Source organism: Pelodiscus sinensis, chromosome 4 (assembly GCF_049634645.1).
Source record: "Pelodiscus sinensis isolate JC-2024 chromosome 4, ASM4963464v1, whole genome shotgun sequence".
Lineage (NCBI taxonomy): Eukaryota > Metazoa > Chordata > Testudines > Trionychidae > Pelodiscus > Pelodiscus sinensis.
In genome coordinates, this window is record NC_134714.1 from 7,008,898 (window position 1) to 7,021,122 (window position 12,225).

The 12,225-nt window shown below is 48.2% G+C and overlaps 1 protein-coding gene across 4 annotated transcripts in view; it reads left to right on the forward strand.

The window, feature by feature from the left end:
• The window catches only part of FRMD6 (FERM domain containing 6), a 204,091-nt gene that overhangs the window by 85,806 nt on the left and 106,060 nt on the right, over positions 1-12,225 (forward strand). For all 4 annotated transcript variants that reach the window (XM_075926189.1, XM_075926190.1, XM_075926188.1 and 1 more), the window contains one exon: positions 11,851-11,992. The gene's annotated coding sequence lies outside the window, so the exon portion shown is untranslated. The remainder of the gene's footprint in view (positions 1-11,850; positions 11,993-12,225) is intronic.

Genomic DNA, 12,225 nt, shown 5'->3' on the forward strand with positions numbered 1-12,225 from the left:
AGGAACGTACAAGATGGGAAGCATTCAGAATGGCGTCCCTAACATCCAGCCCTACTGTCTTTCCTCATCAGCTAGTGAAGCTCTTGGTCTCCGGGGGCACGGATGGGTTCTCCATGCCCACTGGGCCTCGCGTAGGAATAGCAGCTGGCTGCTTGCTTCTAGGAGTGGGCAGTGTTTCACAGAGCATCATGTTCCCACACTAAGGTATCCGTTTGTCGTACCGCTGCGGTGAAAGCGGCCATGATGCAAGACCGGAACTGTCTTGGCATCTGGAGGGATCTCCTGGTTGCGAGGCCATCATAAGCCCTTGAGACTCGGGCTCTGGTGAACCCTAAATGCTGCGGGTCTGTGGGCAACACGGATGCTATGGAGCAGGGTCAAGACACAGACCACGCCAGGATCCAGGAGGCCAACAGCAGGAATTCTAGCTTAGGGCTAGGCCAGTTTTCCAAAATGGAGACAAAGCCAATCTCAGAAATGTTCATAGACCAACAAACAGCATTGGGGATAGTGGCTGGTTTAGGTCACTGGAACTTTTACTTTGAACAGGCTCAGCAACGGGGAAGGGGAGGGGGCAGTTTCCCTGGGGCCTGGTGATTCAAAGGGGTCAGGGACTCCAGGTGGCATGCACCATGTGGCTGTGGGACCGTTACAGTCCTGGCGGAGCAGAGGGCTGGCTTTCCTGGCCTCACCCTTTCCACCTGACGCCCCGCCCCTTCCCCTTCCGCCACCCCTTCCCCGTACCCCTGAGGCCCCGCCCCTTTCAGGAGCACAAACCTGGGGCACCCCTCACCCCCTCCTTGCTCAGGAACCCAGGGAGGCTGTCGGTGCCCCGTCTTTGAATACATTTGCAATGAGTCCGTTTTGGCCTCTTTTCCTTTCACTTTTTTCTTTACTCAATTTACTTTATGCTGAAGTCATCTCAAAACAGAAACCTGAAACTTTCCCCTTTCAAATGGGAGGTCTTGAACATTGTACATGTTTTTAACGGGCCTTTTTTTCAAGTCACGAAATTCATCCAAACCAGCCCCTTCCCGCGAACAATTTCAATACATCTGCATGTAATGGTCAAAAATGTCAGTTGAAAAATTCGTCCCCTGTTCTGGCCCCGGCTGGGCACTGCGTAAACCAGACTGACCCATAGCCAGGGTGACCAGATGTCTTGTTTCTAAAGGAGCAGCCCTGCACTGAAGCCATCCTACAGCCAGCCTGACTTTTTATTAAAAACAGACCAATTGTCCCTTACTTTCTGTCTCTCCCCCCAATCAGTACAGGCAGTCTGCCAGATCCCTGCTTGCCAGAGGCAGACAGAGCAGCCCTCTTCCCGCAGCAAACAGGCTGCTGCTCCAGCTCCTTTCGGTTAACGGTTCACCGGAACTGGTAAGCATCACCCATTAAGGGTGATGTTTACCAGTTAACCTTTCTCATCCCTAGAGGTTAGTCGTTCCCCCAGGAAACTGCTTGTAAAAAGATCACAGAGATGCATTGAGAGGTCAAACTGTGGACTCATTTTTATTCAAATCGCCCAGCTCTCATGTTTATTCATCTGGATTGATGCAGCCGACGGTGTCCTTTTTTAATACTACAGCTTGAACCTCTCTAGTCCAGCACCCTCGGGACCTGACCGATTCCAAACGAGAGAATTTTCTGGACTGTAGTAGGTCGATATTATCTAGCAGCGTTACCAACACTTCCACTGTTCAGTGGACTCTTAGGGGACATTTAAGGGTAAATTAGAGCTAAATAACAGAACAGGACTGAGAGCCAGGCTGTAAACAAACTTGGCCACACCCATGAAAAGCGGACATCCAGCTCACTCAAATCATTCTGGACCACGGATGTTTCCGGACCAGAGAGTTCTGGACTCAACCTGTAACAGTCTTATCGTTAATTGAATTGCAGGATGATGGTCAAATAATTGCAGACACAACATGGAAAGTCATGGAAAAATAACACTGAACATTTATTAATTGCCATAATTCGGAAAAGCCAGAGAAGGCCTATTTGTTGAAGAAAAATTTGCTGGGAACAATATAATCATTCAAGTACTGTGTCAGGCCTGCTAATTTTTTTGATGACCAGACATTTTGACACAACTGTTTTGTAGTTATGAATGTGCAGAGCTGACCTCAGGACTGGCCGACAGCCGCTAAGGAAGGGCAGCAAGATCCCTGCCATACAGGGGGCTGACAGTGGGAACCCTGGTCATCTGGAGCTAACAGCAGGAATCACCCAGCTGACAAAATTGTGACAAACGCCTAATATTGCGGAGTCCTGATACTGCAAACGAAGCAGAGCCATGCAGTCATCTGAATCAGCAACATGTGTTTTTATAAACTAACCAGAAGGCAGAGTGAAAAAGGCAGCAGTAAGGTTTGGTTCTTGGCTTGGTGTAAACTGGTGTCGCTCTAGAAGAGCCTCTCTGATGTACCCCATGGAAGATTCGGCCCTACGCATTCACGTAAAGTCACAGAACGGCTGAGAACACCAAGCTGCCCTGTCTCACCCTTTGGGGTTTCCACCCCATGTTTGTAGCAGCAGCTGCCTGGCTAACGAGGTCACAGCCGGGGCAGATCGGACATGAATATCCAACAATCCGGGTGAGACAACCAAAGTCAAGATGGGCTTTGGCGCTGAAGGGCGGTGGCCATTTCCCAACGCCCCCATGAAAGCGACTTTAAATCGAAAATAAAATAAGTGGCTGTTTGTTTTCTGTGCTTCAGATCAGAGCCGGTAGCAGGAGGCCGCACTAGAGTGATCAAAGACTCTGATGGAGACTTGAGGAGTGTCTGAACACAGCACATTGTTTGGGGCTGAACTAGCTTGTGGCATTTGGAACAGAGCCGGTGGGAGTTGGCCATCACTTAGCTGTAGTTCCTTACTCCAGCAAGTAAGGTCTGCCTTCAGCGTTATGAAAATGTCTCAGTATTTACACCAGGGCTACTCAATATGCAGCCTGTAGCCCGTTTGTTTGTGGCGTGCTGCGCAGTTTGGGTTTACTATGTGATTTGGGTTGATCTGTGTTTTAGTAGTTCAATTCCTGGACTGTTGTGAAGCCAAAACAAAAAAGTAGTCAATAGAATGGCCTTCTGTTGAGATGCGTTTTAGTAGTTCAATTCCGGGACTGTCATTGCTCATTACAAGCGCTGTCATACAGGTGGAAATCAGGTAAATATTGCATTTGATTAATATCAGCACAACTGACTTAAATGGGGCCTGTGTGTTGTGTAGTCTTGCCTTAATCTTCGTATTCATGCCTGTCAGAGTGAAAGAAGCTATTTGCATATATTTGCATATATATTTGCATGTATATGCAACTTCAGTTGCGGCCCATGCCGTGTGCTGTGATTATCATTGTGGCGCCCAGGGCTTCCAAAATTGAGTAGCCCTGGTTTACACGTTAGCAACCAGACTATAGGAACATAAGAATGGCCCGACTGGGTCAGACCAATGGCCCAACTAGCCCAGCTTCCTGTCTTCCAACCATGGCCAGTGCCAGGTGCCCCAGAGGGAATGAACAGAACCGAGAATCATCAAGTGATCCACCCCCCCGTCGCTCATTCCCAGCGTCTGGCAAACAAAAGCTAGAGACACCATCTCTAACAGCCATTGATGGACCTAACCTTCAGGAACTTAACTAATTCTCTTTTTAACTGCGTTAGTGTCTTCGACTTCAAAGCATCGTCTGATAAAGCGTTCCACAGGCTGTCCTGTCCGTGTGTTGTGATGAAATACTTTGTTTTGTTTATTTTTATACCTGCTGCCTATTCATTTCCTTTGGTGACCCTTAGTTCGTGTGTCATGGGAATGAGTAAATAATACTTCATTATCTGCTTTCTCTAAACCAGTCATGATTTTATAGACCTCTATTACATCCCCACTTTGTTGTCTCTTTTCCAAGCTGAAAAATCCCAGGCTTATTAATCTCTCCTCATACGAAAGCTGTTCTATACCCCTGATCATTTTTGTTGCCCTTTTCCGTACATGTTCTAGGGTTGCCAGATGGGTTAACCAAAAATACCGAACACCCCCTCCCCCCCCCAAAAAAAAACACTGGGGAAAAATTCTGTTGAGGGGAAAAAAAGGGGGGGAGACCAACATTGTTGAGCACAAAAAAAAAGACTCTGAGAGTTATTAAGCAAAAAAAAATTAAAAAATAAAAAATAAAACAGCATGGCCCCTTTCAGTGCGTGCAGAGTCAGAATAGGGATAGGAACAGGGGAGCGGTTGAGCACTAAGACCTGGGGAAGGCATTGCTTCCCCTAGGTCTTTAGGCTTTTTGCTGGCAGCCATTTTGTTTTCTTGATCAAGCCAGAACGCAGGTTCCCTGCAGAACCAAGTAAGCAGGGAGCCCGGGGGTTGGGGGAGGTGTGTCGGGTGTCAGGGAAGGCCGGGGACTGGGCCCAGTTGCCAAGTGTGTCGTACGGTTGCCAGGTGTCCAGTATTTTCATCTTGTGGCAGAGGAAAACAACCAGAAAATACTGGACATTTTGGGTGCCCGGTATTTTCTGAATTTTTTTACCAGATAGGAGGTGAAAATACCGGACTGTTTGGGTCAGTACTGGACACCTGGCAACCCTAACCTGTTCCAATTCCAATATAGCTGTTTTTTGAAAGGGGGTAACCACATCTGCACGCAGTATACAACATGTGGGCCTACCATGGATTTATAGAGAGATCTCTACTTATCTAGTCCTTTCTTAACAGTTCTCAACGTTCTGTTAACTTTTTTGAGTGCTGCTGCACACCGAGTAGATGTTTTCAGAGAACTATCCACAATGACACCAACATCTCTCTTTTGAGTGGTAACAGCTAATTTAGACCCCATCATTGTATACGTATGGTTGGGATTATGTTTTCCAATGTGTATTTATTTTGCATTTATCAGCACTGAATTTCATCTGCCATTTTGTCGTCCAGTCACCCAGTTTTATAAGACCCCTCTGTAACTCTTTTAATTTCCTTTGGACTTATTTATCTTAAGTAGTTTTGTATTATCTGCAAATTTTGCCACCTCACTGTTTGTTCCTTTTTCCAGGGCATTTATGACCAGTACTAATCCCAGTATAGACCCTGGGGGGCACTGCTATTTACCACTCTCCATTCTGAAAACGGACCATTTATTCCTACCCTTTCTTTCCTATCTTTTAAACAATTACTGATCCTTTCCTCTTATCCCATGACAGTTTACTTTGTTTAAGGGCCTTTGATGAGGGGCTTTGTCATAGGCTTTCTGGAAATCTAAGTACACTACAGCCACTGGATCTCTCTTGTCCACAGGCTTGTTGGCCCTCTCAAAGAATTCTAGTAGATTGATGAGGCATGATTTTCCTTTACAAAAACCATGTTGACTCTCCCCGACAAATCGTGCTTAGTGCTTATCTAGGTGTCTGATCACTCTGTTCTGTTCTGTAATTGCCAGGTTCGCCTCTGGGGCCTTTTTAAAAAATTGGCATCACATTAGCTATTCACCTGTCATCTGGTCCAAAAGCTGATTTAAATGCGAGGTTGCAGCACTGGTTGGTTAGTGCTACAATTCCGCATATGAGTCCTTCCGAACTCATCTGTTCCTGGTGACCTATTACTGTCCATGGCCATGTTAGAGAATCATCTCAAATGTAATGCTGGGATTCTGCTTTCAGTTCCCTCCATCTCTCCTGGGCTCTCCTCCCCTCTGTTTCCTTTCAACAGTCAGTTTGCATGACACTGGCTGAATTCCCCACTGCTGTGGCCTGAGTGTGCTAGAGGAAGGTTACAGATGCAGGGAAGACTTATCCAAACATTGCTCAGCTTGGAAAATAGGCATATTGTATTGATAAAAAAATACCCAGTGAATTGCTCAATCTCAGAGAAGGAGAAATGTGTGAAGAGAGTCCAATAAAAACAGCTCTGTGGCTCTTCTAGGCTGAGGCAGGTTGGAAGCAGCTGGGTTTTCTTTACCTTGGCACAGTGAACGAGACAGCAGGACACAAGCAAACAGAAGGTCTGTCCAAGGAGCAGGCCCGGAATGCAGGAAGTAGAGGGCTTTCGAAGCACCGAAGACACAGGAAGGCATATTTGACCATCTCCGGTATTCTGGCATTTCAGGTCATGCTTAGTTTAGGTTACGCGGCAGACGTCAGATGATAATGGCCCAGTCACGTGACTTGCTGGTGGAACGAGGAAATGGTGAATGGCTCGCGTCTACTGTACGGAAGCACCTGACTTTTTGGAAACCCTGCTTGTGCCCCATGGCGGCTGAGTCAGGCACAAGGAGCTCAGATGACTGATATAAATTCAGTATAAGCAAAGGTCGCTGATGGGGCCACATCTGGCGTACAGCATCCAATTCTGGGCCCCCCATTGCAGAAAGGATGCGGGCGCATTGGAGAGAGTTCAGTGGAGGGCAACCAAAATGATGAGGGGCTGGAGCATATGAGTTACGAGGAGAGGCTGAGGGATTTGGGCTTGTTTAGTTTGCAAAAGAGAAGAGTGAGGGGGGATTTGAGAGCAGCTTTAACTACCTGAAGGGGGGTTCCGAGGAGGATGGAGAGAGGCTGTTCTCAGTGGTGACATGGCAGAATGAGGAGCAGTGGTCTCATGTTACAATGGGAGAGGTCCAGGTTGGATATTAGGAAAAACTATTTCCCTAGGAGGGTGAGGAAGCACTGGGATGGGTTCCCTAGGGAGGGGGTGGAATCTCCATCCCTAGAAGAGTTCAAGACCTGGCTTGACAAAGCCCTGGCTGGGATGATTGAGTTGGGGTTGGTCCTGCTTTGGGCAGGGGGCTGGCCTTGATGACTCCTGAGGTCTCTGCTAGCCCTGGGATTCTGCGATTCTATGATCACCCGGGTGCAGAGGTGGGTTTTTGCTGCGCTGCTGCGTGGTTGCTTCGCACAGAGGTGACCTTCATCCACGGTGAGTCTGTTTCTCAGTGGAGTCTTCACTCACTCCCCGGATCCCTCCGCCTCCCAAGCCACCTCTGGCAGCAAAAGGGGCTAGTTCAGCAGACAGACTCTGACTGACCCCACTGCCCCTTCAGGACAGAAGGAGGGACCTGTTTTTAATTGATTAGCCGACACGCATATGCCATCCTAGCAGAAGAGCGTTAAGCAACATCAGTTGCCAAGTGGCAACTGAGATGGCCGATAGGTAGGGGCTGGCTCTGCATAACGTAGCTGCTATTCTAGAAATATTATCGCCTTTTGCGGGACTTGCAGGCCCATGCAAATGAGAAGGCCAAATATTGGTTGGGTAGCAGCTTTATATTCAAGAACCCCATAAATAAGAGCTCTAATTTTACAAGGCATCCAGTCCTGCTCCATCAAAGACAAGTGGAGTTTTACTGTTGATGAGGAGGTGGAAGGATCAGGACTGAGATGATGAAGGTGTTTTCTGTAAGGAGCGGCAGGTGTAAAACACACCTACGGCAGCACTTCTTCACACACTTCACACTCTGTCAACCTGTGGAACTCATTGACGGGGGAAGTAGTGGAGGCCAAAACTGAAAGTGGGTTCCAAAAAGCATTACTAGGGAAATTCACAGAGGATGGGACCATTGGTGGCTATTAGCAAAGAAGGCCAGGGACACAACCTTATGATCTGGGTGTCCCCAAACCTCCAAGTGCCAGAAGTGGGGACTGGATGACCTGGGATTCATCACTCAAAAATTATCCTGTTGTCTTCATTCCCTTTGAAGTACCTGGCACTAGCCAACTTTGGAAGACAGGACATTGGGATAGATGGACCATTGCTCAGACCCAGCCTTATCTTTTAAACAAGTGTCTTTGCTGGTAGGACAGGAACTTCTCTCTGGGACTTGCTCGTGCATGAAAACACCTTCATCGTCTCAGTCCAGACCCTGGGAGGGTCGCTCTGCCATTGCTCAGGGGTAGAAGGTCATAGACTTGACTCCATCTCAGCCTTATTTTTTCCAGGAGATGGGTCTAGAGCTCTCATTACTGGGGCAGAAACTCCTGAGTCCCATGTTCCTAAACAAGACCCCCATGGTGAAGATCGCTGAGAAATATGATCACACGGGTAGTGCAGGTGAAAATGAGCTACTAGCCATATGCCCTGTCCCCCCATGCCAGATGCATCACAGCAGGGCTGGTCATGCCACAGGAATTAAGGTGGCATCCATGTCTCCATCTTAATCCCGAACATTGAAGAGTTTATAATTTAGCCATAAAAACTCACTCTCGGCTATGCTTTTTACACCGTTCTAACTCATTTTTGGCTTTTTTCTTAATTCCCAAAGCTCTCAAGCTCCAGTCTGTGAGCCCAAAATGGGGACCTAGTGCCTTTGGAGAACTCATTTAGAAAAGTGGCTTCTGTAGATTCATAAGACAGGTTGAACCTCTCTGGTCCGGCACACTCTGGTCCAGCAACATCCGTGGTCCAGCATGATTTGAGTTATCTGGATGTCCACTTATCGCGGGTGTGGCCAAGTTTCTCGCGGTCCCATAAAGCTTGTTTACAGCCACCAGGCCTGGCTTTCAGTGTTCTGTGCTGTAATTTAGCTCTAATTTACCCTAAATGTCTTCTAACAGCCCAGTTAGCAGTGAAAGTGTTGGTGATGTTGCTAGACAATAGTGACCTCTCGTGGTTTGGCAAATTCTCTGGTTCGGCACTGGTCAGGTCTTGAGGGCATTGGACGAGAGAGGTTCAACCTGTCGTAACTTCTGCCTAAAATTCATCTGGACTTTCATTCCAGAGATGAGGGAGCCCATGAGCTATACTCATCGTCACCAGCCCCGCAGCCGTTCTCCTGCACTGTGCTAAGGGTCTTCTTACTCAACAAGCCCCGTCGAAACACTAATCGATATGCTAAGCTGCTTGAAATTGTCATGAGCCACTAACGGGATCAGGAAAACCACATACCTCCCTACAGCCCAACACACCATGTGAAATTCAGGACTCGCCCTTTGGGATATGAGCACATGGTTGCACTAGATGAATGCCCATCAGTCCTCCAGAGAGTCAAACGTGTGCTGCAGGCAGAGACTGGAGGGACTAAGGTTCACGGGGGCCCGAGGCCCTGACGTCAGCAGGGAAGGAGAGGTGTTTTGCTGTGCTAGTGGGAATCTGGGAACCAAATGTTTGGATGCGATAGCAAAAATGAAGAACCTTCCGGGGGTAGCCGAGTTCGTCTGTTCAGGATAAACTTAAACAACAACAAATGATCTGGTAGCACTTTGTAGACTAACAAAACATGTCGATGGTTTCATGAGCTTTTGTGGGCACAGCCCACTTCTTCAGATGATGGGAGTTTTGAGTTTAGGATGTGCAGACCCAAACTAAATAGGGGAGAAGGGGGGGGGGAACGGAAGGGGGCAGGAAACAAGGAGCAGAGAGTATGAAAATATCAAAGGGAAAACCAAATATTTAAATATTTGCCAACTGGGGGCATCGAAAGACACAGGATGGGTGACCGAAGTGGGGGGAGGCGGCAAGGGAGCCCATGTAACCGGTAGTTTTCTCTCTTCGTGGTTCCTGGGGAAGGTTCCCGCAGAGGAGGGTGTGGTGCCGCGAGTGCGGTGTATGTACAGAGAGTGTGGTGTACGTACAGATGATCTCGTGGAACGAATGTTGAGGCTGATCACTGGCCATGAGGGCTCTGTCACCGACTTCCGGTGTGGCCTTGGTCAAATCACAGAACTTCCCCATCTTTCACTTAGCTTCTGTATGGAAAACAAGGATCACAGGGCAGGGTTTGGTCCTGCTATAATCACCTAGGTATTTCCCTGGCATAATGTTTGGTCCAGGTCGCTCCTGGCAGCTCCCGGGTCGGGTGTGTGTCCCAAGTCCTGCTGTGCTCCATCCATCCCTGTCCAGTGTCACAGATGCACAAGTTAGAGCAGCCATCAGACTGTGTCAAGGGCTGAGCTGGCCAGGATGGAGTCATACCACCCGGCTCTCCCACTGCACACTCCAGGGACTGCACGGAGGGAAGCTTGGCTAAAGCTATGGATTTGGAGATCACGCTGCTTTGTATTGCCAAGATCTAGCGAGGAAAATGTCCGTGTAAGCACAAAGTACTATTATTAGTTACCCTGTGGCATATTGCAACCTCCCTGTAACCACTGGTGACCGAAAGAAGAAATCCAGTGATCCAGAAACGTATGTTTAACAATCTGCATTCAAGGTATAAATCACGGGAACAGTGGCTTATGGAAATGCAACTAATCTCCTGCCAAATGTAGTAACAGCAGAGAACAAAACCAGGTCATTAGATGCATTGAATCCAGCCCCTGGTGTGTTTGTCATCAGTTACAGCTCCTACCGTTCACTAGGCTTTGTTGATGCTACTGTCCCTTCTCCTATCAAGTGGTGAAATGAATCAAGTCTCACTAGCAGCTGAAGCTTAAATGATTTAAGGGGAGTTCTATTTAATAGATCGCGGTTTGGCCCAACATGCTAGAACTACCGTGAACAAACAGTGCATGGAAAAAATGCGTCCGGCAGACAAAGCCCTCCTGCTGTGAATCATAACCCGCCAGGAGCAAGGTGGCAGAAAACAAAGGACCCAAAAAGCAGAGCTAGAGCCTAATCTGGCAAAGAGAGAGCATCCATGTTTGGAAATGATTTCTGCCCCAAGGTTCAGCCTACTAAATGAGCTACAGACGAAGGTCATGATGGGACTAGAAAGCCATACTGCACCCAACCTTCATGTAAGTGACCATGCCAAAGGGCAGATCTACACTTACTCAGAGATCAATGCTCTGGAGATAGATCTTTCAGGGTTCCATTTAGTGGGTCTAGTAAGGACCCACTAAATCAACCACTGATGGAGCCCCCGTCGACCTCGGTACTCCACCAGGTTGACAGGAGTAAGGGAAGTCAATGGGAGAGTTTCTCCCTTTGACCTCTCACAGTGGGAGTACCCCAGAAAGTCATCCTAAGGTACGTCGACTCCAGCTATGCTATTCTCGTAGCTGAAGTTGCATATCATAAGTCGATTTTCTCCTGTGGCACAGACCTGCCCAAAGTCTCCTGCATGGGACTGAGGGGAAGAAACAGACACAGCGAAACACTGAGACTTCTCAAAGGAGCCAAACTCTATTGCATTTCAATGGGAGTTGGGCACCTCATTTCCCTGGATAATCCTGGATCTCTTGAAATCAGTGGGTAAGCTCTCATTCAGTGGACAGAGGTTCTGGCCCTAAAACATGACAATCCTGAATTAGCAACATCACAACCTCTTCTAGAGCAAAACTCTGGAATGGCGGAGGGTGATGGAGAAACTCCTACAGACATTTCTAACTTCATCGGTTTCAGTTCCTAGAACACTAGAACTGGAAGGGACCTTGAGAGGTCATCAAGTCCAGTCCTCTGCCTTCACGGTAGCACCAAGCACCATCTAGATCAGGGCTACTCAACACGTGGCCTCTGGGCCACATGTGGCCTGCAGCCCGTTTGTTCGTGGCCCACGATGCGGTTTGGGTTTATGCAGGGCTCAACACACGGCCTGCAGGTGGGTTCCTTTGAACATGGCCTCCACTGGGAACACGTTCCACAATGGCGAGTCAATAGAATGGTCTTCTGTTGAGATGTGTTTTAGTAGTTCAGTTCCTGGATTGTCATTGTTCATTACAAGCGCTGTCATACAGGTGGAAATCGGGTAAATATCGCATTTTATTAATATCAGCAGAACTGACTTAAATGTGGATTGTGTGGTTTTGCCTTAATCTTTGTATTCATGCCCGTCCGTGTGAAAGAAGCTATTTGCATATATTTGCATATATATTTGCATGTACATGCAACCACACTTAAGTTGCGTCCTAGGAGACACTCTCTAAGAAGGGCAGGATGCTCCAATATTCAGGCCAGTAGCCCTGGTTCAGTTCTTTGGGTATGTCTTCACTACAGGCTGGATCGACGGGCAGCGATCAGTCCAGCAGGGGGCGATAGACACGATAAATTGAGTGCTCTCCCGTCAACTCCGGTACTCTGCCAGAGCGAGAAGAGCAAGCGGAGCCAGCTGTCGACTTACCGCAGTGAAGACACCACGGTAAGCAGACCTAAGTGCCTTGACGTGAGGGATGTTAGTCACATAGCTGAAGTCATGTAACTGAAGTCGACGGCCCATGGGAGTGTATGTGGATGAGGCCTTTGTGCTGGTACAGACTTCCTGTGGGACCCTAGGCAAGTCACTGTGGGACCCAGGCGTGGCGGGTATAAGAGGCAGGGGAAGGTTCTGCCTTCCCAATGCGCCAGCCTGGCCCCACCCACATTCCGCTACTG